General features: G+C 43.4%; 1 protein-coding gene across 1 annotated transcript in view; it reads right to left on the bottom strand.

The window, feature by feature from the left end:
• The window catches only part of LOC124722573 (transforming growth factor-beta-induced protein ig-h3-like), a 345,746-nt gene that overhangs the window by 107,653 nt on the left and 211,979 nt on the right, over positions 1-26,114 (bottom strand). The window lies entirely within an intron of this gene.

Here is a 26,114-nt window from a genome sequence, read left to right on the forward strand (position 1 = left end):
GAATGTTAGCTGGTGTGTAGAATGTATAGGACTGGCGTTATACCATCAGACTTTCGGAAAAACATCATCCACACAATACTGAAGACAGAAAGAGCCGACAAATGCGACAATTATCGCACAATCAGCCTAACAGGTCATGCATCCACGTTGCTGACAAGAATAGTATATAGAAGAATGGAAAAGAAAATTGAGGATCTGTTAGATGACGATCGGTTTGGCTTTAGGAAAGGTACAGGCGTAATTAGATGAAATTTTGAAGCGGTATTAAACTCTGAAATACTGAGAAACAATACGTAAATAGCACGGCGAGGCAGTTGGGGGCATGTTCGTAAGTAAAGGCGGGCGCCTAAGTCAGTCCATTGAGATAAAAGATACGGTGAAAAGTCTCTGCACTTTGGCCACAACTCCCACTGTTCATATATCACAGTACGCGGAACATTCTCATTGATTCATTCAAAATCGTTAGGTATTGTGCTTGAGAGCTATCGAATTACAGGCAGTTGATAATTTGCGATTGTGACGGCATAAATAAATACATTAAAAGTATAATATCACCGAGCCTCAATCGTATAAAAGGGAAAACTTGCACTGGGGAACTCAAATCATTTTAGTTTGGTGTTGCTGTTTTTCAGACTAATAACTTGGAATTTTATATTAGGTTGTTAATCACAAAAAATTTTCTTCGATGGTCTTCACAAGGCTACAGATGAAGTAAGCCAGAATAAACAATTTACAAAGAAAAGTGCAGCGTTCGACCTAACCTATCAAGAAATTGTCGCACTGAAAGTCAACGAGATCACACACTTCTGTTGCTGCAAGCAACCGAAACATTCTACAACAGCTTTCCCACTAGTAGCCGACAATCCTCACATATCAGCTGGGGTTCAGCATGCCATCAACATTTTCGTCAGTGAAAAAGCGCCTAACCTGATGCTGGCTGTGTTTTGTACGAAGGTGTCCTGGAAAGCAAAGCCTCCGAATTTTTTATTTGAAAACTCTTAAAGATTTTGAAATAAAACAGACGTAATTAACACTCTACAAATTTATTCTTCGTGTTTACGTATATGCTTCCCTGTCTGCTCCCTTAGCTGTGTGGTCAGAGCATCAGACTGCCATGTAGCGCTCCGGGTTCGATTCCAAGCCAGGTCGGAGATTTTCTACTTGCGGGGACTGGGTGTTGTGCTGTCCTCATCATAATATCATCACCATCGACACGCAAATCGCCCAGCGTAGCGTCAACTGAAAAGACTTGCAACTCGGCTGACGAACTTCCCCAGATGCGAACTCATTTCTTTCTTTTTTTTCATTTTTGCTGTCCTTTGCCTCTAGAGGCTCAGAATTGTAGCATCTAACACGGCGATGTGTGAGAAACAGCATGCTGTAATCGAGTTTCGAGTTCGAAGAGTTCGTCCACACATGAAGCACCCTCTGCTTCAGCATGACAATGCCAGACCACACACGAGCGCTGCGACATCTGCAACAGTCCGGCGCCTTGTGTTCATTGTCGTCGATCATCCTCCATACAGTCCCGACTTGGTCCCATCCTATTTTCATCTGTTTCCAAAATTTAAAGAACACCTTCGAGCCGGCCGGTGTGGCCGTGCGGTTCTAGGCGCTACAGTCTGGAGCCGAGCGGCCGCTACGGTTGCAGGTTCGAATCCTGCCTCGGCCATGGATGTGTGTGATGTCCTTCGGTTAGTTAGGTTTAATTAGTTCTAACTTCTAGGCGACTGATGACCTCAGAAGTTAAGTCACATAGTGCTCTGAGCCATTTGAACCATTTGAACACCTTCGATGACGTCACTTTGATACTGATAAAGCGGTGCAAGCCGTGAAGTTGTGGCCCCGTCAACTAAGCCACACATTCTACATTGACGGAATAAACAAACTGGTCTCTCGTTGGGAGACGTGTGTTCCTCGCCAAGGTGACTATGTTGACAAATATATATGTATACACGAAGACTAAAGATGTGGGATATTAACAGCATTTGTTTTATTGAAAAAGCTTTAAGAGTTTTAACATAAATAATCCGGAGGCATTACTTTTCAGCACGCTCTCGTACGTTGGTGGCAGCAGAATCGCTATTCAGTCTGCCGTAAACGCGGTTCTCTAAGTTTTCTCAGTAGTGTTTCGGGAAAACAAAGTTCCATGGGTTCCCATATTATATTACGAAGTCATGTGCTGATCGAACCTCCCAGTATCAAATCTAGCAGCCCGCCTTTGAATTGCGTCGGTGTCTTCCTTATATCCGACCTAGTGTTGATTCCAAACACTGGAGCTGTAAACAGGAATGGATGACGAAAGTCTTCCTTACGCGGACTCATATGTAGATGAGCTACGCTTTCCTAGAACTCTCCCAATAAACCCAAGTCGACCATTGGCTTTCCCTACCTTGGAATTAACGTGATCGTACCATTTCATATCCATTTGCAACGTTACGTCTAGACATTTAATCGACGTGAGTGCGGCAACCGGCACACCACTAATAGAATTTTTTTATAAATGATCTTGTATCCTCCTACGTTCACTCATCGACGACACATTCCCTTACACTTCAGAGTCATCAACAAACATTGCTAACTGCTGCTCGCCTTATCCAATAGATCGTTTGTGTATGTTGAGAAGAAGAAAGATCCTGTCACACTCACATTCGGTAGAACGGCGGTTCCCAATAAATCAGAAATAGGCTTTCTGTTGTTCCGCTTAATTGTGGAAAGCAAAGAACGGGATGTTCACTTTAAAAAGAGCTTGTGCTCGACAGTACGTTAAATCCTATTCTTCCTTTTTTTTGTCGGACGCTACTTCCGCTTCTGGCGCCGCTTCCGCCACAAAGTCTTCGATCCGTGATAAGCGCGTTTACTATGAGAGGATACAGATCTGTAACGAAGGATTCCCGAAAGTAAAATAATGGACCAACTTGGGTTCTGCCGTGTTAGATCTTCTGGATCTCATGGCAGAATAGAGAAAGATGGGTGCTTGTGGAATCTTCGTCGAGTCTCATGGAGCAATGGTTTCGTCTCCAAAAAAAGTTATCATACGCAAGTAGCAGAGGATCAAGTAGGTAAAAAGACGAGGGCTAGTAGAAATCCTTGGGTAACAGAAGAGATACTGAATTTAATTGATGAAAGGAGAAAATATAAAAATGCAGTAAATGAAGCAGGCAAAAAGGGATACAAACGTTTAAAAAATGAGATTGTCAGGAAGTGCAAAGTGGCTAAGCAGGGATGGCTAGAGGACAAATGTAAGGATGTAGAGGCGTATATCACTAGGGGTAAGATATACTGCCTACATGAAAATTAAAGAGACCTTTGGAGAAAAGTGAACCACCTGCATGAATATCAAGAGCTCAGATGGAAACCCAGTTCTAAGCAAAGAAGGGAAAGCAGAAAGGTGGAAGGAGTATATAGCGGGTCTATACAAGGGCGATGTTTTGAGGTCACTGTTATGGAAATGGAAAAGGATGTAGATGAAGATGAAATGGGAGATATGATACTGCGTGAAGAGTTTGACAGAGCACTGAAAGACCTAAGTCGAAACAAGACCCCGGGAGTAGACAACATTCCATTAGAACTACTGATAGCCTTGGGAGAGCCAGCACTGACAAAACTCTACCGTTTGGTGAGCAAGATGTATGAGACAGGCGAAATACCCTCAGACTTCAAGAAGAATATAATAATTCCAATCCCAAAGAAAGCAGGTGTTGACAGATATGAAAATTACCGAATTATCAGTTTAATAAGTCAAGGATGCAAAACACTGACACGAACTCTTTACAGACGAATGGAAAAACTGGTAGAAGCCGACCTCGAGGAAGATCAGTTTGGATCCCGTAGAAATGTTGGAACACGCGAGGCAATACTGACCCTGCGACTTATCATAGGAAATAGATTAAGGAAAGGCAAACCTACGTTTCTAGCATTTGTAGACTTAGAGAAAGCTTTTGACAATGTTGACTGGAATACTATCTTTCAAATTATGAAGGTGGCAAGGGTAAAATACAGGGAGCGAAAGGCCATTTACAATTTGTACAGAAACCAAATGGCAGTTATAAGAGTTGAGGGGCATGAAAGGGAAGCAGTGGTTGGGAAGGGAGTGAGACAGGATTGTAGCCTATCCCCGATGTTATTCAATGTGTATATTGAGCAAGCAGTAAAGGAAACAAAAGAAAAATTTGGAGTAGGAATTAAAATCTATGGAGAAGAAATAAAAACTATGCGGTTTACCGATGACATCGTAATTCTGTCTGATAGCAAAAGACCTGGAAGAGCAGCTGAACGGAATGGACAGTGTCTTGAAAGGAGGATATAAGATGAAGATCAACAAAAGCAAAACGCGGATAATGGAATGTAGTCGAATTAAATCGGGTGATGCTGAGGGTATTAGATTAGGAAATGAGACACTTAAAGTAGTAAATGAGTTTTGCTATTTAGGGAGCAAAATAACTAATGATGGTCGAAGTAGAGAGGATATAAAATGTAGGCTGGCAATGGCAAGGAAAGCGTTTCTGAAGAAGAGAAATTTGTTAACATCGAGTATAGATTTAAGTGTCAGGAAGTCTTTTTCTGAAAGTATTTGTATGGAGTGTAGCCATGTATGGAAGTGAAACGTGGAAGATAAATAGTTTAGACAAAAAGAGGATAGAAGATATCGAAATATGGTGCTACAGAAGGATGCTGAAGATTAGATGGGCAGATCACATAATTAATGAGGAGGTACTGCATAGAATTGGGGAGAAGAGAAATTTGTGGCATAACTTGACTAGAAGAAGGGATCGGTTGGTAGGACATGTTCTGAGGCATCAAGGGATCACCAATTTAGTACTGGAGGGCAGCGCGGAGGGTAAAAATCGTAGAGGGAGACCAAGAGATGAATATACTAAACAGATTCAGAAGGATGTAGGTTGCAGTAGGTACTGGGAGATGAAGAAGCTTGCACAGGATAGAGTAGCATGGAGAGCTGCATCAAACCAGCCTCTGGACTGAAGACCACAACAACAACAACAACAACAACAACAAAAACGCATGTAGAAGATACACTGACGGAAAAAAGGGTTATAACACCAAGAAGGAGCTGTTAGATACAGACGAGCGTTGGTATGCGTGTTTCTATATCTAAAAGATGATGTCTATTCAAATTTCACGCCAGCCGCATAAGAGTGGCGCTAGTAGCACCACTATTAGGATGCAAATCAGGTTTCTTTAAATTCACCCTGTAGTGGTGGTGAGCGTAGGTTACCTTTGAGACTGGACACGGTGAGTTGATGTTAGTCAAGAATGCCTTTAAGGCAACAAAGACACCATGATCAACAGCTCACGAAGTTTGGACGAGGTCATGTAACAGGGTTACGAGAAGCTGGATGTTCCTTCCTCGATACTGCAGAACGGCTTGGCCTGATCGCTGACAGCAGTGGTCACGAGAATAAAGTGTCGCAAGAAGACGGGTTCTGGACGGCCACGTGGCACTACCGAGACGGAAGACCGTCGTGTTCGGCATATGTCTCCGGCGCATCGTGCGTCTGCAGCAGAAACTTGAGCAGCAGTTGGCGCCACAGTGACGCAACGAACTTTTACAAATCGGTTACTCAAAGCACAGCTCCGAGCAGGCGCCTGTAGCATGCATTCCACTGACCTCAAACCACCGCAGTTTATGACGTCAGTGATGTCAAGCGAGAGCTCATTGGAGAACAGAATGCAGGTCTGTTTCGTTTTCTGATGAAAGCTGGTTCTGCCTCGGTGCCAGTGATGACCGTATGTGGGTTAAGAGGCCAAATAAGGGCTTGCAACCAACATGTCTGATTTCTAAGCACACTGGACCTGCAACTGGAGTTATGGTCCGGGGTGCAATTTCGTATGACAGCAAGAGCACTCTCGTGGTTATCCCACGCACCCTTACTGTAAAACTGTACGTCAGTCCGGTCATTCGACCTGTTGGGCTGTCATTCATAAACAGCATTCCAGGTGGTGTTTTCCGACAAGATAACGCTCGCCCACATACCGCTCTTTGTACCCCAACATGCTCTACACAGTGTCGGAATGTTGGCTTGGCCTGCTTGATACCAAGATCTGCCTCCAATTGATCAGATATGGGATATAGGACGACAACTCCAGCGTCATCCCAAACAGTATTAACCGTCCCTGTACTGAACGATCAAGTGCAACAGGCATGGAACTCCACTGCACAAACTGACATCCGGCACCTGTACAACATAATGCATGCACGTTTGCATGCTTGCATACAACATTCTGCCTATTTCGCCGGTTATTAATGTGCAAGCATATCACATTTGCAATGGCTTATCTAGCGCATGCATTAACCTGTTATCTCACAGCGCTTATCACTTAAATGTGTTACCTAGACAAAGGTATTCCCAAAATTTCACCACTCTACATCACTTACCTTTTAGTGTTGCGATTTTTTTCCGTCACTGTATATTTCATAAATGTATAACAATTAGACTCCATGTAAAAGATGTCAAATTCTTCATCTACATACTTATATGGATATGGTGTCTGTTCTTTCGGACATGTCCGAAAGAACAGACACCATATCTATGTAAGTATATAGTTCTGGCAGTACCGGCCATGACCCTCTTCTGTGCGGATGCACACATATTACTCGAACTCTTACGGGACTCGGTAAGACTGTCTTCCACTGTAATGAGTGTGTTGGTAGGGACACTACGAATGTAGTGTGTGTACATATAAGGTGAGAATGTGGGTCTCGCTGGAGGCGTGCGCGAGATAGTCCCTACAGTCGCACTATCCTCTGTGCCGTCGGTGGCTCATATGGATAGAGCGTCTGCAAGCAGGAGATCCCGGGTTCGAGTCCGGTCGGGGCACACATTTTCACCAGCCCCCGTTGATATATATCAACGCCCGTCAGCAGCTGAAGGTATTAATACATAATTCTAATAATACTTCATCTGCCTCGTGACCCTTCTTAAAATCGCAAACGATGTGCAGCATTCTCGAATCACGTGGGACGCTGCATAGTTACAGCGACTTACGAGAATCTGTTATCAGAAGGCGGACCAGTTCCTCCACGTATTCGACATGGACCCTTGCAGTTCCTTTGTCGGACTAGCTCTCTTGTGCTCTATCAGTCGACTTTAGTCGTAATTTGGTTCCGTATGTCAGTTTTACATCTCTAAGTAAAGTAGGACAAAATTTCTTACAGTTTCTCACAAACCTACAGGTAAGATCGTTCTTTCAAATGTATTGAATACTTGTTGTGTAGTTTAATCATGCTTGCTCCGACATGGTTCAGCATTTGTTTATCATCAAGGAATTGCTTTCTTTAAATCTACCATACATCTCTCACTTTATTCGTACATACTTTTTCATGTTATTATTGAACCCTGGTGGGTTTTAAAATCACTGTCTGCCTTCCACGGCCGAAATTTTTGTGTTACGTATCCTAAACCACTTCTGAATTTCATCCGTAGGTTCTCCATACTCTCCACATTAGTGTAATCACAGAGTACCTGTACTCCATTCCTAAAGAAGTGCGACTCACCCTTTCGTTTACTTCGCTTCAAGTCTCGCGCACTATTGGATATATCTAATTATGAATTAATTAACATTTAGTTAGGATAGCCCACGTTTTCTATATGCTAATACGATTTAAGTAATTTCCTTTGAACAGTGCAGAACTTAGGGACGAGCTAGATAAAGTAACATAATACATTAATATTAACTGCTCAGTGAAGATGAATTAAAGTGCAGGTGCAGGTTGTCGAAGGTTTCCCAGTCATGCACAGACAGTTGGGCGTCACATGGCGTGAGTTCAGCGTGATTGTAGTGCCAAATGCGACTGTCCCTGCAACACGAGGCAGTTGAAAGAACGGGAATAAACATTGTATGTCTGTCAGTAAGCATTTATGATACACTCTGGTGGTGTTCTTCATGACAGTGTGGCTTAAAGAGACAGCACCTGGATGACTTCACACTGGGAAGAGTGCCTGGGAAATTGGAAGAAGGACGAAGTGAGGCGAATGTAGCCCAGGAGATTGGTATTGCTCAGAGTATTGTTTCACGTGCATGGTGAGCGTTCCGAACCACAGGTACTCATGCCCGAAGGAGAGGTCAAGTACAATAGCAGATGACTGCTAAATAGTGCAACAGGCATGAAGGGACTATCGTCAAACAGCGGCTGCAGTTGCAACCAAATTTAACAGGACTGCAAGACATGAAATGTCACGTTCCACAGGGGCACGAAGACTGCATGGGGGCGCTCCCTTTATTCGACGACCTATACGTTGTATTTCGTTTGCACCTGCACAGCGGCGGCATCGTTTTCGATGGTGCCAAGAGCGCAGGCATTGGAGCAAATACACACCTGGAAATGGAAAAAAGAACACATTCACACCAATGTGTGAGACCCACCATACTTGCTCCGGACACTGCGAGAGGGCTGTACAAGCAATGATCACACGCACGGCACAGCGGACACACCAGCAACCGCGGTGTTGGCCGTCGAATGGCGCTAGCTGCGCAGCACTTGTGCACCGCCGCCGTCAGTGTCAGCCAGTTTGCCGTGGCATACGGAGCTCCATCGCAGTCTTTAACACTGGTAGCATGCCGCGACAGCGTGGACGTGAACCGTATGTGCAGTTGACGGACTTTGAGCGAGGGCGTATAGTGGGCATGCGGGAGGCCGGGTGGACGTACCGCCGAATTGCTCAACACGTGGGGCGTGAGGTCTCCACAGTACATCGATATTGTCGCCAGTGGTCGGCGGAAGGTGCACGTGCCCGTCGACCTGGGACCGGACCGCAGCGACGCACGGATGCACGCCAAGACCGTAGGATCCTACGCAGTGCCGTAGGGGACCGCACCGCCACTTCCCAGCAAATTAGGGACACTGTTGCTCCTGGGGTATCGGCGAGGACCATTCGCAACCGTCTCCATGAAGCTGGGCTACGGTTCCGCACACCGTTAGGCCGTCTTCCGCTCACGCCCCAACATCGTGCAGCCCGCCTCCAGTGGTGTCGCGACAGGCGTGAATGGAGGGACGAATGGAGACGTGTCGTCTTCAGCGATGAGAGTCGCTTCTGCCTTGGTGCCAATGATGGTCGTATGCGTGTTTGGCGCCGTGCAGGTGAGCGCCACAATCAGGACTGCATACGATCGAGGCACACAGGGCCAACACCCGGCATCATGGTGTGGGGAGCGATCTCCTACACTGGCCGTACACCACTGGTGATCGTCGAGGGGACACTGAATAGTGCACGGTACATCCAAACAGTCATCGAACCCATCGTTCTACCATTCCTAGACCGGCAAGAGAACCTGCTGTTCCAACAGGACAATGCACGTCCGCATGTATCCCGTGCCACCCAACGTGCTCTAGAAGGTGTAAGTCAACTACCCTGGCCAGCAAGATCTCCGGATCTGTCCCCCATTGAGCATGTTTGGGACTGGATGAAGTGTCGTCTCACGCGGTCTGCACGTCCAGCATGAACGCTGGTCCAACTGAGGCGCCAGGTGGAAATGGCATGGCAAGCCGTTCCGCAGGACTACATCCAGCATCTCTACAATCGTCTCCATGGGAGAATAGCAGCCTGCATTGCTGCGAAAGATGGATATACACTGTACTAGTGCCGACATTGTGCATGCTCTGTTGCCTGTGTCTATGTGCCTGTGGTTCTGTCAGTGTGATCATGTGATGTATCTGACCCCAGGAATGTGTCAATAAAGTTTCCCCTTCCTGGGACAATGAATTCACAGTGTTCTTATTTCAATTTCCAGAAGTGTATGTGTGGGGTCGCATGCTTTCCTCGGACGAGAGCAGATTCAGGCTGAGTAGTGATATTGGACGTACCCTCCTATGGCGAGACGTGGGAACACGTAATGCACCCAGGAACACTGTCGAACATGATTGTTTTGGTGGTACGGGTGTTAAGGTGAGGGGAGGCTTAATGTTGCATGGGGGTACTGACCTCAAAATCTTTGGAAGTGATACACTCACGGATCAACGTCATATTTACACTGTATTTCTTCTCCATGTGAGTCTTTTCAGGGATAGTTCAAATGGCTCTGAGCACTATGGGACTTACCTTCTGAGGTCATCAGTCCCCTAGAACTTAGAACTACTTAAACCTAACTAACCTAAGGACTTCACACACATCCATGCCCGAGGCAGGATTCGAACCTGCGACCGTAGCAGTCGCGCGGTTCCAGACTGTAGCGCCTAGAACCGCTCGGCCATTCCGGCTCTAACGAGCATCTAGCATTTATCAACCGCGCTGGTGGAGGAATCTAACATTCTGCCACAAGAACCCGTTACGAACAAGGGAGCACGTTGTGACGCATGCGTTGCTGTCCTTGGTGGCCACACACCCAATTAAGAACAACCTTCAGCGTTTTGTAGTGTATAAAGGGGCCATCATGAACCGCGGTGATCTATCAGTGTTACTTGGCAGTGATGCACCATGCGAAAGTTATCTTCGCCCTTAAGTTCTGTACATCAGTGTACACAGAAGGATCTAAAGTGATTTTTGAGGGTGCTAGTCTACCTGAAAGGTGCGACTTGAACCGTATAATTTAGTATTAAGTCGGAAATTGCTAGCGATATAGGATCGAAAATTGAAGTAATGCTCGAAATAACTTAGAACTTTGAACCTCTTGACTTCAAGCAAGTATTAGGAAGCAGCAGACTGAAAGCAGAGAGAAAATACCACCACTGTATGAAATCTCACCGTTAACACAGAAGTCAAAGTTCTTTAGTGGGGAAGCGTATAGCATGTTGCCTGCGAGTTAGGCAGCCCACACTTCTGTCGTGCACACCGTTTGATCTACAACCCGGATTGAATGTGGTAGTGCGTTGGAGACAATTCGATCCGAAATCTGTTTCGTGTTTTGAACCAAATACTGATAACTAATCTTGCTTTAATTGGTGATAATGCAGGATGATCGAAAAAAAAAAGAATTTAAGAAATTACCACACAAGTGCGTTATGTGGACTACACTCTTTCATGTCTTGGGATCCTGGTCTCCGGCATGTGCTGAACGTGTTTCTTCCATACATTTTTGTTATATGCAGCTTTCCCTGTTGTGTACGTCATACCGATTTCCAGATTTATGTACATGTTCCCGATTTTAACTCCTCTGTTGCAACTTTTTACAGAACAGATGAACTTCAACGTTGTTTATAAGGTTTATAATGCAAACAACAACCAGCCACAAGCATGGTTTATAAAAATTGTTTGAACCAAACAGTTTCGGAATAATTAAAAACACACGACGAGATGGCTCTAACAGATTTCCTTGTTTTCCTGCTGGGTCTCATTTTGTACTCGGTACTTGTTTTGCGAGCTAACATAAACAAAAGTTGTCGTTTAAAATTAGGTAAACTTACAAGATTTTTTCTTTTTGACCTTCACAGAAACCTATAGGGAATGATTTTAAAGTTGATACAGCATGAAAATTGTCGAAAACTTCCATGTTGTATATTTCATCTAGAGGAATTGGTCGTGCATTTATGTTATGCATTTTAAAGTTAACACATGTTTGCACGTACACTATGTGAGTGCAGTTAAATTCTCTGAAAACTACATGGACGCACACAAATACATGACGAATTCATCACACAGAAATAAACACCACGTAAGTTTTCGGCACATTTCACTCGTAAGTTTACCGAATTTTAAGCGACAATTTTTTAATCGTAGTGAACGAACACGAGAGCCCAAAAGGAAAGCAAGTAAATCTGTAAGAGCCATGTGAAGATGAATTCGTAATTGTTTATAATTTCACTACAGCCACGGTTCTCATTCGACAAGACAGCATTCAATGTTGATGTTTCCATTTTCGTAAGATATTTCTTGATCTGAGCAAAACATTATGCTACATATAGCAAGATGGAGACTGCCACTGCTTTATAACATTTTATTTAAATATATTTCCTCACTTTTACTTTGAAAGTTCTTGCAATTGTTCCACCCATTTTCTAACAGATACTTTTTTATTATTTTACCTTTTTGTCGCAGCCGATGTACTAGGAATAAGAATACCGCTCCGATGTTTTATCATCAATATAAATTGTTTATGGTTGGTACCTACCCTATGTTAGTTATCACATTAGCTTTAGTAGCTGAAACCTTTAGACTATATACAGGGCTCAAGCGAAATGAATTGCATACTGCCCTTTGCAGAATTATTGTATTTTTTCAGCGCTATCTCTGGAAGTATCAACATCGCTGTCTCATATAAACTACAAGTGTGGATAATTAATATAGAGAAACGTTGTTTTTACCTGTATGTTTCCTCAGTGGAAAAAGACCCTCGTGTAGTGAGGATTTTAGGTGCCTTGTGCGTAAAATCCTTTTTTCCCGAAAATTATTCCGTTTTTATATTTTGGTCAGTTTGAAGTCGAATGTGATCGGCCATCCTTCCACTCATGGTTTAAGTATTAGAGTAATAGGGGAATTTCTCTCTTTCATTCTTGATTCATTACCTCACATTTTCTCACACTATCGCTCACACAGGAAAACTATTGAAATAATTTATTTTTGTTTATTAAAATATTTAATGAATTAATGCTCAAAGGGCAACAGTTTTTTCCGATTTATGACAAATTACAATACGTATGAAAGTCTCAATACTACGATCGGTTACAGGTAAGATAATGAAAAATAATTGCGACTAATGACTGGTTTTGTATTGGAATCAGAATTTCAAAGAGCAGAAGGGATAGATGACATTGCATCAGAATTTCTAAAATCACTGGCGGAAGTGGTAATAAAACGACTACTCACGTTGTTGTGCAGAATGCATGAGTCTGGTGAAATACCATCTGACTTTCATAAAAATATCGTCCTCACAATTCCGAAGACTGCAAGAGGTAACAAGTGCGAGAATTATTATCACACAATCAGCTTAACAGCTCATGCATCCAAGTTGCTGACAAGAATAATATACAGAAGAATGGAAAAGAAAATTGAGGATGTGTTAGATGACGATCAGTTTGGCTTTAGGAAAGGCAAAGACACCAGAGAGACAATTCTGGCATTGCGGCTGATAATGAAAGCGAGACTAAAGAAAAATCGAGAACCGTTCATAGGACTTGATGACCTGGAAAATGCATTCGACAATGTAAAATGGTGCAAGATTTTCGAGATTCTGAGAAAAACAGAGGTAATCTATTTGGAGAGACTTGTAATATACAATATGTACAAGAGCCGAGGGGGTGTATAATAAGAGTGGACGACCAAGTACGAAGTGCTAGGGTTAAAAAGAGTGTAAGACAGAGGTGTAGTCTTTCACCCCTACTGCTCAATCTATATATCGAAGAAGCAGTGATGGAAATAAAAGAAATGTTCAGGAGTGAGATTAAAATTCAGAGTGAAGGGATGTCAATGATACGATTCGCTCATGACATTGCTAACCTGAGTAAAACTGAAGAAAAATTGCATGATCTGCTGAATGGAATGAACAGTCTAATGAGTACCGAATATGGATTGAAAAAGACGAAAGTAATGAGAAGTACCGGAAATGAGAACAGCAAGAAACTTAACATCAGGATTGATGGTCGTGAATGAGATGAAGTTAAGGAATTCTACTGCCTAGGCGGCAAAATAACCTGCAGCGGACGGAGCAAGGGGGACATCAAAAGAAGACTAGCACTGGCAAAAATGGCATTCCTGACCAAGAGAAGTCTACTAGTATCAAACATAGGCCTTACTCTAAGGAAGAAATTTCTGAGAATGTACGTTTGAAGCACAGAATTCTATGGGGGTGAAACATGGACTGTGGGAAAACAGAAGAGAATCGAAGCATTTGAGATGCGGTGCTACAGATGACTGTTGAAAATTAGGTGTGCCGATAAGGTAAGGAATGGGGAGGCTCTGCGCAGAATCGGAGAGGAAAAGAATATGTGGAATACACTGACAGGGAGAAGGGACAGGATGATAGGACACCTGTTAAGGCATTAGGGAATGACTTCCATGGTACTAGAGAGAGTTGTAGAGGGCAAAAACTGTAGAGGAAGGCAGAGATTGAAATACATCCAACAAATAATTAAGGACATCGGTTGCGAGTGCTACTCTGAGACGATGAGGTTGGCACAAGAGAGAAATTCGTGGCGGGCCGCATCAAACCAGTCAGAAGACTGACGACTCAAAAAAAGAAAAAATTGTTTTGGGTGTGAAAAAGAAACTCAGTTGTAGAATCAGAAAAAAATATAACATACTTTTAACACAGACTCATAGTTAGGTGATATGTGTTATCCAGTATTTAGCAATACCATTGGTGGTGCGCTGTGTAACGGTACGAGATCAGTAATATCATTTACTCAGAGGTCTACTCTGTCATAATACATGCCGTCGGGTTTAATGATTTTAGCATTGGGACTGGTTAGTGAAATTACAGTTTTTCATTCTGCGCAGCGACATAAAAGCGGTTTTTTGCCGTACTGAACCTGGTGGGATAAGAAAATGCCTTTGAGCAGCTTGCCTGCCTTCGCCAATAGGCTGCAGCTGATTTTCTTAGGGGGAGAAGCAGCAATATAGTGCGGTATCTAATTTATACTTCGTATGAGGAAAGGGCCAAACAGATGAAACTATTTAGTTTAGGAAGCATCGCCACATGGAAGAGGTGTGCTCCCACTCACAATAAAGGGCTTCTGAGTCTGCTGGATCTTCTCACCCAGGACACGCCCTCAGAGGAGTATTTATGTGAAGGGCACGCACTGCATGTTTCAAACCTCCCCCTCCTGTTCATCTTCTCCAGTTCGCTGATGACACCGCCTTCCTAGCCCTTTATCCTACCCTTCAACGGTCCCAACGTACCCTCCAAACCCACCTTGCCCAATTCACCACTTGGTGCAACCAGTGGTTCCTCTGTGTAAATCCCTCCAAGAACCAGGCGATCATCATAGGCCGCACCTCCCGCTCCTTCCGCCTCCATGATTTCTACTTCACCATTTATGGCCGTCCTATCCACCTCACTCCTACCCCCAAATACCTTGGCCTCACCCTCGACCGCCACCTCACCTGGACTCCCCATCTCCTTACCATCCAAAACAAAGCTCACAACCGCCTCCGCCTCCTGAAACTCCTGTCCGGCCGGACATGGGGTCTGCATCCTTCCACCATCCTCCACACCTACAAATCCATGATCCGCCCCATCGTTTGTTATGCCAGCATTGCTTGGATCTCCGCCCCTCCCCGGTTCTATAACGCCCTCCAAATCCTCGAACGCCATGCACTCCGCCTCGCCTTCCGCATCCGCCTTCCGTCCCCCACGCGCATCCTCTATGACCTCCTCCCCTTCCCCCACCTTCTCCTTTTCCTTGAACACATCCGCACACTATATATTGTCCGCCGCCTTGATCCCCCTCACCCCCTTGTGTCTCCCTTCCTCTCCACTCCCAACCAGTTGCCGCGCCTTTACCGTTGTGTCCCTCCCTCTCTCCATCTCCACTCCCTCCATCTCCTTTCCCAACACAACTTCCAACATCTACCACTCCCGGATGATGAGCTTCGCCCTGACATCTACCCTTCCTACCAACTCTAACCCCCTCTTCCTGCCTCCTCCTCAGGGCTCCCTCTCCTCCCCCTCCCTCCTTCTGAGCGGATTTCCCCTCCTACTCTCCCTCCATCTCTTGTGCCTTCTTTCAGTGTCTCTGCGCTCCCTCCTGCCCTGTCTTCCCTTTTCCTCTCCCGCCCCATGTGTCTCCTGCCTCTTCGTGAACCCACGGTTGCTCCTCCTCTCTTCATCCCGCCGCTTCCCCAGCTGCCCCATGCTCTCCCCTCCTTTTCCATCCTCTCTGACCTTTCCCTCGGCAGGTCCCACCTGGTAGTTTTATTCTTCGTCGTGTGTGCTCCAAGTGGGTTATAAGTGTGTTGTTTCGGAGTGTTTTTAATACTGTGGCCAACTTTTAACCTGTGCATGCGCATCCAGTGTCTTCTCTGTGTTTTAAGAATCGCCAACTGCGTTTTTTAACTTTCTGGTGACTTTTTTAACTGTCCCCGATGAACGTCTACGTGTCAGTGTATTTTTACCTCCATTTTCTCCCCTTACTCTGTTTTATGTTCCCCTGTTTTACCTCCTTATGTATGTATTATTTTATTCTTGTTTTAGTTGTCATGTCACTCGGCTGAAGAGCGGCGGATTGTCCTGCTGACAGCCCTCCCCTGCCCGTATGGGGCAGGGGAATGAAATCACAATAAAGAAAAAAAAACTGCATATTTTGACACGTGACTGTTTAATATTTTGCACTTTGTCAAAGAGCCGATGGAAGCAAAGTGTCTGATGTGCAGCAGTTCTACTTCTTATCGCGGTTTCAGCGCGGAAGCGGCCGTATCGACAGAAGCAGTTGTTAGCTTTCGTGCTTAACACTGTGCCTGGAGTGTGACCCTCGGGATCGAGTAACAACACCATGGCCAAGCAAGAGACGACAGAATGCCTGTGCTAATGGCAGCCTGATGCTGCGATCGGGCGAACGTGTAACCCGTCGCCAACATGTCGAAGAACTTAGGAATAATCCGGTAAGAGGATGTCGCCAGTTCTACTTGCTGACAACACAGAACCTACACAAAACGCTCCTAATGGATATGAATGGCCAGAGGTGGGAGGAGCAGGGAGGGACGAGGCGGAGGTGGAAGGCGGGGGGGGGGGGGGGGTTAGCAGCATAACGCAGCTGCTACCCTGTGAGATGAACGTCGGTGAAAATGGACTGCGACTGGACAACCTATTCAAGATCAGCGAGGCATCCGACCTTGTTATCTCTAGAACTTCCGCCGCGATGGATCCAGACGCACAGCTTCCTCGTACTTCCTCAGCGCGGGGGGAAATTCCGCCTCGACTATCTAGGCGGATGCTTTAGCGAATTCCTCTCAAAATGTGTGTGTTGTGCAATGCAGTGCCAATTCTGTAAAGTAAACTGTCATCACAAAATCAAACGTGACAATTAAATAGAGTGCTGTTTCGAATGCAATGGTCCAGTTTCCCAAACTAGTCGGTGTGTGCAACAAAGAATAGCTCCGCGTTGAGGAATACGTGCAAGTATGTTCTAAACGAAGTAAGAAGAAAGAATTACCGACTTAAAATAATGCGATATGTCATAATACTGCGAGACTATTTCTTAATATTCATTATACATTACTGGCCATTAAAATTGCTACACCACGAAGATGACGTGCTACAGACGCGAAATTTAACCGACAGGAGGAAGATGCTGTGATATGCAAATGATTAGCTTTTCAGAGCATTCACACAAGGTTCGCACCGGTGGCGACACCTACAACGTGCTGACATGAGGAAACTTTCCAACCGATTTCTCATACACAAACAGCAGTTGACCGGCGTTGCCTGGTGAAACGTTGTTGTGATGCCTCGTGTAAGGAGGAGAAATGCATACCATCACGTTTCCGACTTTGATAAAGGTCGGATTGTAGCCTATCGCGATTGCGGTTTATCGTATCGCAACATTTCTGCTCGCGTTGGTCGAGATCCAGTGACTGTTAGCAGAATATGGAATCGGTGGATTCAGGAGGGTAATACGGAACGCCGTGCTGGATCCCAACGGCCTCGTATCACTAGCAGTCGAGATGACAGGCATCTTATCCGCATGGCTGTAGCGGATCGTGCAGCCGCGACTCGATCCTTGAGTCTACCGATGGGGACGTTTGCAAGACAACAACCATCTGCACGAACAGTTCGACGACGTTTGCAGCATCATGGACTATCAGCTCGGAGGCCACGGCTGCCGTTACCCTTGATGCTGCATCACAGGCAGGAGCGCCTGCGATGGTGTACTCAACGACGAACCTGGGTGCACGAATGGCAAAACGTTATTTTTTCGGATGAATCCAGGTTCTGTTTACAGCATCATGATGGTCGCATCCGTGTTTGGCGACATCGCGGTGAACGTACATTGGAAGCGTGTATTCGTCATCGCCATACTGCCGTATCAACCGGAGTGATGGTGTGGGGTGCCATTGGTTACACGTCTCGGCCACCTCTTGTTCGCATTTGAACAGAAGACGTTACATTTCAGATGTGTTACGACCCGTAGCTCTACCCTTCATTCGATCCCTGCGAAACCCTACATTTCAGGAGGATAATGCACGACCGCATGTTGCAGGTCCTGTGCGGGCCTTTCTGGATACAGAAAATGTTCGACTGCTGCCCTGGCCAGCACATTCTCCAGATCTCTCACCAATTGAAAACGTCTGTCACTACTCTTGATGAACTGTGGTATCGTGTTGAAGCTGCATGGGCAGCTGTACCTGTACACGCCATCCAAGCTCTGTTTGACTCAATGCCCAGGCGTATCAAGGCCGTTATTATTTCTCAGGATCTATGCACCCAAACTGCGTGAAAATGTAATCACATGTCAGTTCTAGTATAATATATTTGTCCAATGAATACCCGTTTATCATCTGCATTTGTTCTTGGTGTAGCAATTTTAATGGCCAGTAGTGTATCTTTCATTATTTGTTTTGTAAAATTAATTTATTTTCTAACATGAATGCTTTACATAAAAGCTAAAGCTACCATTTTCGAGTACATATTTCTGTAAAATTGTCTCTTAGCTGACTATAATGGTTCGGCTGTTTGAAGAACTATGTATTGATGCGCATTATAAAATTATTGTCAAATAATTACGTACAGTGTGTTCTATGGCCTCTGTGTCACACTTATAAAGGCTTTAGATAGGACTCTGTGGACTACATTTCACTGAGAAACTAGCTTGTGCTAATAATTGGTTACGTTTCATAATTAACTACAAGAGCTGCTCTATCTGGCTAACTGTACGTTCTCTGCGCTAGCTGTATCTGCGTTTTAACTTCTGATACGTTGGATCGAATATACCTAGTGTGTGATGAATCATTTCAGCGTCACCCATAACTGGAGCAATCTGGTCTTTCTTAGATTGTACAGCAGCCTATTCTAGTCCCACAAGAAAAAAGTCTTAAAAATTAAGTCGGAGGACCTTGGTTGTTAAGTACGTTGTCCTTTCCCGATTGTTGATGAACATATACAGCTACTTGGATTATATGTTTAGTGCTGCGTGACCCAGTATTGAGTCGAGATGGTCTCGGATTGGAACTAAAAAGCGTGCCAGCACCCCGTCGTTGCTGAACCCGCATTGCTTCACGAATCGTCTGCGGCACAGCTTCAAACACCATCAGTACTTCATACTAAATAGTCAGATAGCTTGACCCGTTAGGCGTGGAGGATGGGTGTACGCCTCAATTGAAACACAATCGTTGTTTACTATTCATGTATACGAAACAGCATGTAAAACGTGGGCACCATGTGATGTCAGTTGATCGTGTTATGTAACTGCTGTGTGTTGGTAACCTATCATATAGGAAAACATCGTAAGAAACATTGACATTAGCACAAAATCTTATTTCTTAAAAAAAGGAGAACATGAGTCGGTTTAGTTTTACGTATGTCATTGAAACGGACCGTTTTCTGAAATATGTGCATACAACTGGAATTGACATGTTTGGTACATAGCGTGTCTCGGTCATCATCTTTACGCAAAGATTGAGGTAATTATCCTATTTCGGTTCCCATAGCTTCTTGACTTTTCTGGAAGGTCGATATCTCCAGTAGTGGATCCACCCAAGACTGATATGGCCTAAACCCAGGCTGGATAAGTTGAGCAACAAGACTTTCACACTACGCTCTGTCAGAAATTCTTCTGCCAGGTCCATGAAGGTGGAAGCTACATGCGAACGGAATAGTGCGAGCAAAGCGCATGACGACTTAAAATTGGGTTTTTCGACTAAGAGAGAAACAATTCATCGAAGGAAATGGGGATTTTGTGGGGATCAGTAAGTGACTCATCCGCATCAAAATCACAGGACCAAGAATAATCTCAGAATCCCTGCCGACTTCAAGATGACAATAAAGAGTGAAGCGATTTCGGTGATATAGACATCTTAAACATATTTTTTATTGTACTTCCTACTTGTAGAGGTCCTACCGTAGCTCAGTTGCTTTTACAAATGTTTAAAATGATTTACCCTTTGCGTTGATGTAATAGGACACTGATGACTGCGTTAATTTTGTGGAGAAATATAAGTCAAATGTAAAATTATCTTTGTTTAGAGATAGTCCTGTTTATTTCTAGGGGACTTTGACTGAGACCATTTGTGAGGAATGCTGCATTAATTATGGTGGATTGCCTTTCGTTACCCTCATTTAAAATCTGACTGGCGTTGGGACATTGATTTTTCGCATCAAGTCTTCCCCTCTGCCACGTCTTCAAAATCTCCAAAGCTTATGTCTCTTTCTGTACAATTAGGGAACCAGAGTGAGATTCTCCAACCATAAAATATCAAAGAATACGCAGCTTACAACGCAAAATAACTTCTGTTGTTTGAGTCTTTCGTAAACACAGCAACGGCCAGTAAATCACGTGTTTGTTCTTCATATTCATTATGAGCTGAAGGTTCTTGCGAGTTCGAGAGAGTGAAGTGTAATGAGTACCCACTATTAGTTTGCTGTCTATGTAACATACCTTACAGGAAGTCTTTTTCTGCGTAGAATGTTGTCTTATTTTTAAATAAGCACTCTATTTCATTATTTAGCAATTAGCTAATTTCGTTCCCTTGGGCATTATCAACGTACATCACAATAAAAATTGTTACGCTTTTTTAATAGATAAGGAAGATTACGTAACATATAGCAGGTCGGCAATGTTTGGCGAAGCCAGTCAGACTCAGATTCACAGATGTCCATGCTCACACAGTTCGCTATAGAAATTATGAAAATGGCAATATTCAGAAAGCGTACAAACGCGGAGAGAATTGTTCCAGCGATATATATTTAAGGTTGCAGGGAGACGAAGAACTTGTGTGAAGAGCTAAGTTCTCTCTTGTGTAAACGGAAATGTCGGTGTTGCTCCAAGTTAAGACACGAAAGTCTCGTAAAATGAAATGGAAACGTGGAAGCATCTGTGTATACACCTACATGACTATTCTGCAATCAATACTTAAGTACCTGGCAGAGATTTCATCGAACAACTTTCACACTATTTCTTTACAGTTCCACTCTCGAACAGTGCTCGGGAAAAACGAACACTTAAACTTCTCGGTGAAAGTTCTGTTTTCTCTTTTTTTTTTAACGATAATCATTCATTCCATGTAAGTGGGTGTCAGAGAAGTATGTCCGCATTCGGAGGATAATGTTGGAAATTGAAATTTCGTGAAAATATCTCGCCGCGTCGAAAACCGCCTTTGTTTTATGATTACCACCCAAACTCGCGTAGGTTCGATTCCCGGCGGGGTCAGGGATTTTCTCTGCCTCGTGATGACTGGGTGTTGTGTGATGTCCTTAGGTTAGTTAGGTTTAAGTAGTTCTAAGTTATAGGGGACTGATGACCATAGATGTTCAGTCCCGTAGTGCTCAGAGCCATTTGAACCATTGGAACCAAAATCGCGTAACATATCCGTGACACTCTCTTCTCCATTTCGAGGTAGTACAAAACGAGCTGACCTTTGAACTTTCTAGATGTCCTCCGTCAGTCGTATTTGACGCGGATCCCACACCATGCAGCAGTACTCTAGCAGCATAACTGGGTAACGTTAATCAAAAAGTTGACTTCGCTAATCGTTAATCCGTTACTAAAAATGTTAACTTCGCTAAACATTAAAGCGTTATTTTACAGAAAATTTATCAGAAGTTAAAATCAATCGTTAATCGTTAACTCGTAACAGTAAACTTTGTCGTGGTATAGTGAAATGGCAAGTGAATCAAACGTATTGCGGTTACTTAAATAAAAATGTTTTGGTTGGGGAAGTTTAGGGAGGAAGATAAATAAAAAACAGTTTAATGGTTTAATAATTCAGTTTTATAATTATTTAGTAATCATTGTCAAATCACAGGAGAATAAAAATACAAGAGAATCAGGTAGTATCTTTCAATAAGATATTGCTTTAATCGAATATGCTCATCAACGATGCGTCTACCAAGTTTTCTCTTCGAAACTGAACGTTATCTGAGGTTTAAAGTTTTTATCGGCTTCTCAAACGACTTCTATTCGACGACAGGTAAATGAATCATGTTCGTAATAAAAAAGTTTACTACGCATTCGTCCACACTATCTTGAGACATACCACTGCCAATTGCTGCATTGCCAAGAGCCTCTCCAGGGCTTCTCTGTCGTATTCTTTCAATCGGTTTTGTTGCTACTGGCTCCGCCGTCGGTAACTGAATTCCCAAGGCTGATTTTTCTTTTCGACTTTTCTAGACCACATCGTGCCTTCTCTGTTTCTTCGAACTGTATGTATCGAGATTCATGTGCTCTCCTAATGGGTTGTTTCAAATTGTTAAGGACCGAAGCGTTAACCATTAAGGCTAACACAATGGAAAAGTATTTGTGCTCCCGATCTGGATACATAATTGAAGGCGGAGTTTGCGGCTAGGTGGCGTTAGGTGGGAATGTGAGCCGGCCAGGAAGCGTACCGATATAGTTCGCGCATTTGCGGCAAACACCGTATCAGGGTGGTGCAGTGGTTAACGCAACTACCTAGTAAGTTGTAGATCCCGGGTCCGAGACCTGATCCGGCACACATTTTCACTCGTCGCTGGTGATTCCTCACTAAGTCCCAACACAGCTGTTATCGTAAGTCCCTTTCCTTTCTCCTCCCTCCACCTTCAATTACATAGCATGTAGCAAAGCTGCGGATTCCGAAAGAACAGACATTAGGCATTCATAAAATTAATGTACTAACTTAAATGCGGGCAAGGATTATTTTTTTAGCTGTGGAGCTAGAATCCGATTCCATGTGTTATTTTCCACAGTTAGTTCAATAATAAAAAGTAGTAGTCTACTTAAGGCGAACCCAGCAATAAACAGCCGACACCCAGTTATTTTCCCTCGTACTCTGTTTTTTTTTTTTACATCAATCGAGTGCACCTTCGCGTAGCCACACACCTACATGACCCCAGCTTGTCAAACATAATTTCCGCGGGCGGAGCAGCATTATTTTCATCATAAATGATAGATACCTAATTAACGATTAACGAACCAAAGAAAGTTAACAAAAGTTAAAGATTCCGTTAACGTTTTTTAAAAATTAACTTAAAAGTTAGTCCGTTAATCGAAAAGTTAACTTCGTTAATTAACGAATAACGGGTTGACAGTCTTGCGCTCAGCTATGTGTAGCAGAAGACGGACAAGCATACCGCAGGCAGTCTTTAGTGGATTTGTTGTATCTTCTAAGTGTTCTGCCAATAAAACACAGTTTTTGGTTCGCCTTCTCCACAACATTACCTACGTGATCGTTCCAGTTTAAGTTGTTCAGAACTGTTATTCCTAGGTATTTACACAGTTACAATTACACAGGCCTGCGACGTAAAAATTGTTTCAGATTTATGAAGTGATTTTTATAGTATTTTCAACGCTGATTTCGGGAAAAATAGTGAAAAAATTCCATCACGTACAGTTATTTCACAAACTGATTGTCTAGTTTTAGCTGTTTTCGATATTTCAGCACTGAAGTGAGCTTGAATTTTGGGTTTTAGGATCTCCACAAACTGTTATTTAGCCGTTTTTATACTAGATATACGTAAAATAAAGATTAATTAGGAGAAACCAGCAGTATTTTCATGTCAGTGCCTGTCTGTCGCGCTGCTCCTTCCCCGGCCATCACCAACTAGTGAGCTTCTGCTATTAATACTGGCAGAAGTAAAGCTGTGAGGAGGGGGCGTGAGTCCTGCTTGGGTAGCTCAGATGGTAGAGCCCTTGCCCGCGAAATGCAAAGGTCCCAAGTTCGAGTCTCGGTCCGGCACATAGTTTTAATCTGCCAGGAGGTTTCATATGAGCGATTCCGTGATTTCCCTAAATCGTTTCAGGCAAATGCCGGGATGGTTCCTTTGAAAGGGCACGGCCGATTTCCTTCCGAATCCTTCCCTAACCCGAGCTTGTGCTCCGTCTCTAATGACCTCGTTGTCGACGGGACGTTAAACACTAACCACCACCACCACCATATGAGCGCACACTCCGCTGCAGAGTGAAAATCTCATTCCAGCTTCTGCTATTGTCCTTCAGTTCACAGTACCTCTTCACTCTGTGCTGTTCACGTGTTGTTGTTACTAGTGCTTTAAAGTAGTGATTGTTTTCTTGTGTTGTGAAGTTGTTTTATGGACAATGGACAGTGGCTACCAGAGTATGTATAAACTCGCCAGATAGCTTCTCCAACATTTGTGGTAACTATACCGTTAAAAAGCAACAAAGAAACATTTCCGATTTTGTTGAAAAAGTATATTTCACCTACTTTGGTATAAAGTTAGACGATCAACATAAGCCTTGGGCCCCACACAAAGTTTGTTCAGTGTGTGTTGAAGAACTGAAGCAATGGTTTCAACGTAAAAAGCAATCCTTACGTTTTGGAATACCAATGGTTTCGAGGGAGCCCAAAAATCATAGTGATGACTACTATTTTTGTTCTTTCAACGTACGAGGTTTCAATTTGGAAAACAAAAAGGATATTTCTTACTCTAACATTCAATCAGCCATTCGCCCTATTCCTCATGGACCTGAAGTACTACTACCCTCTCCTCCAGATTCTTTGGATGATATAGATGATCAAGATCCATTGGCTCAGCAAGGTTATAGTGAAGAAGACACAGACTGCTACGATCCTGGCATAACCTATCCCATTCCATTCTCACAATGTGAATTGAACGATTTAGTTAGAGACCTAGGCCTTTCTAAAGAATCGGCAGAGGTTTTAGGATCTCGATTGAAAGATAAACATATGGTGGCTCCGAGTACATCCTTTTCTTGGTATCGATCGAGGGAAAAGGAGTTTGTATCTTTCTTCTCTCAAGACGGGGACCTGGTGTTTTGCAGTGATGTTCCTGGACTTATGACACGTTTCAAAATAGAATATGCTCCTGATGAGTGGAGACTTTTTATTGATTATTCATAAAGAAGCATTAAAGCAGTACTTCTACACAATGGCAATAAGTATGCTTCTATACCAGCTGGACACTAGGTTCACTTAAAAGATTGTTACGAAAATCTTGAACTGCTTTTAAGTAAACTGTGTTACTCAGACCACAAATGGACACTACGTGGTGATTTAAAAGTGATTTCAATGCTGCTTCGTCAACAAAGTGGCTAAACAAAGTTCCCTTGCTTTCTCTGTGAATGGAACAGTAGCGACAGAAAGCAACACTACATAAAAAAAGCTTGGCCCTTGAGGAAAACCTTACCGGTAGGGGTTTAAAATGTTGAGAGGAAAAGCTCTGTGGAATCCAAAAAGGTGTTACTTTCACCATTTCACATTAAGTTTGGGCTGATGAAACAATTTGTTAAGGCATTGCCAAAAGAATGGGAGTGTTCCAGATATCTTTGTGGTCAGTTTCCTGGTTTATCCGAGGCAAAGCTAAAGGAAGGAATCTTTGTCGGACCAGACATTAAAAAACTAATGACAGATACCAACTTTGAGGACAAAATGGAACGAAAAGAAAAGGCGGCTTGGACATCTTTTAAATTAGTTGTTACGGGTTTCCTAGGAAACAAAAGAGATCCAAGCTACAAGAAAATCGTCGCAGACATGCTCGACAACTTTGAGAAGCTGGACTGTAACATGAGCATTAAAGTTCATTTTCTCCACTCACATCTTGACTACTTCCCTGCATACCTTGATGATGTAAGTGAAGATCAGGGCGAAACATTGCACCAAGATATCAAAGAAATGGAAAGAAGATGTCAAGGAAGATGGAACGTTAACATTGTAGCGGACTACTGCTGAATGATAAAAATAGATGATCCTCGACGATTCCACAGCCGGAAAATCAATAAAAGAAGCTTCGACAGAAAGTGAAAGCGTTGTTGTAAGAACTTATGAGCTTCAAGAGAAATGGAAGTGTACTGGAAATGTAGTTTACAACGTGATTTATAAATAAAATAAAATTTTATAACGTTGGAAAAAATGTGATAAATGCTTGTATTTTTCTATTATACCCAAAATACTCCCTTTTTTGTGAGAAAACCTGACTTGATAGAAAAAATGAATTGCATTTTTGAAAAGTACATAAAAGTCAGCTATCAAATTTGAAACAAGTTTAAAAAAATATTTTTGTAGACCTGTGTTACTGAACTATATGAAATAAAATCGTGATAACATCTGAACGGCTTG

Source organism: Schistocerca piceifrons, chromosome X (genome assembly GCF_021461385.2).
Source record: "Schistocerca piceifrons isolate TAMUIC-IGC-003096 chromosome X, iqSchPice1.1, whole genome shotgun sequence".
Lineage (NCBI taxonomy): Eukaryota > Metazoa > Arthropoda > Insecta > Orthoptera > Acrididae > Schistocerca > Schistocerca piceifrons.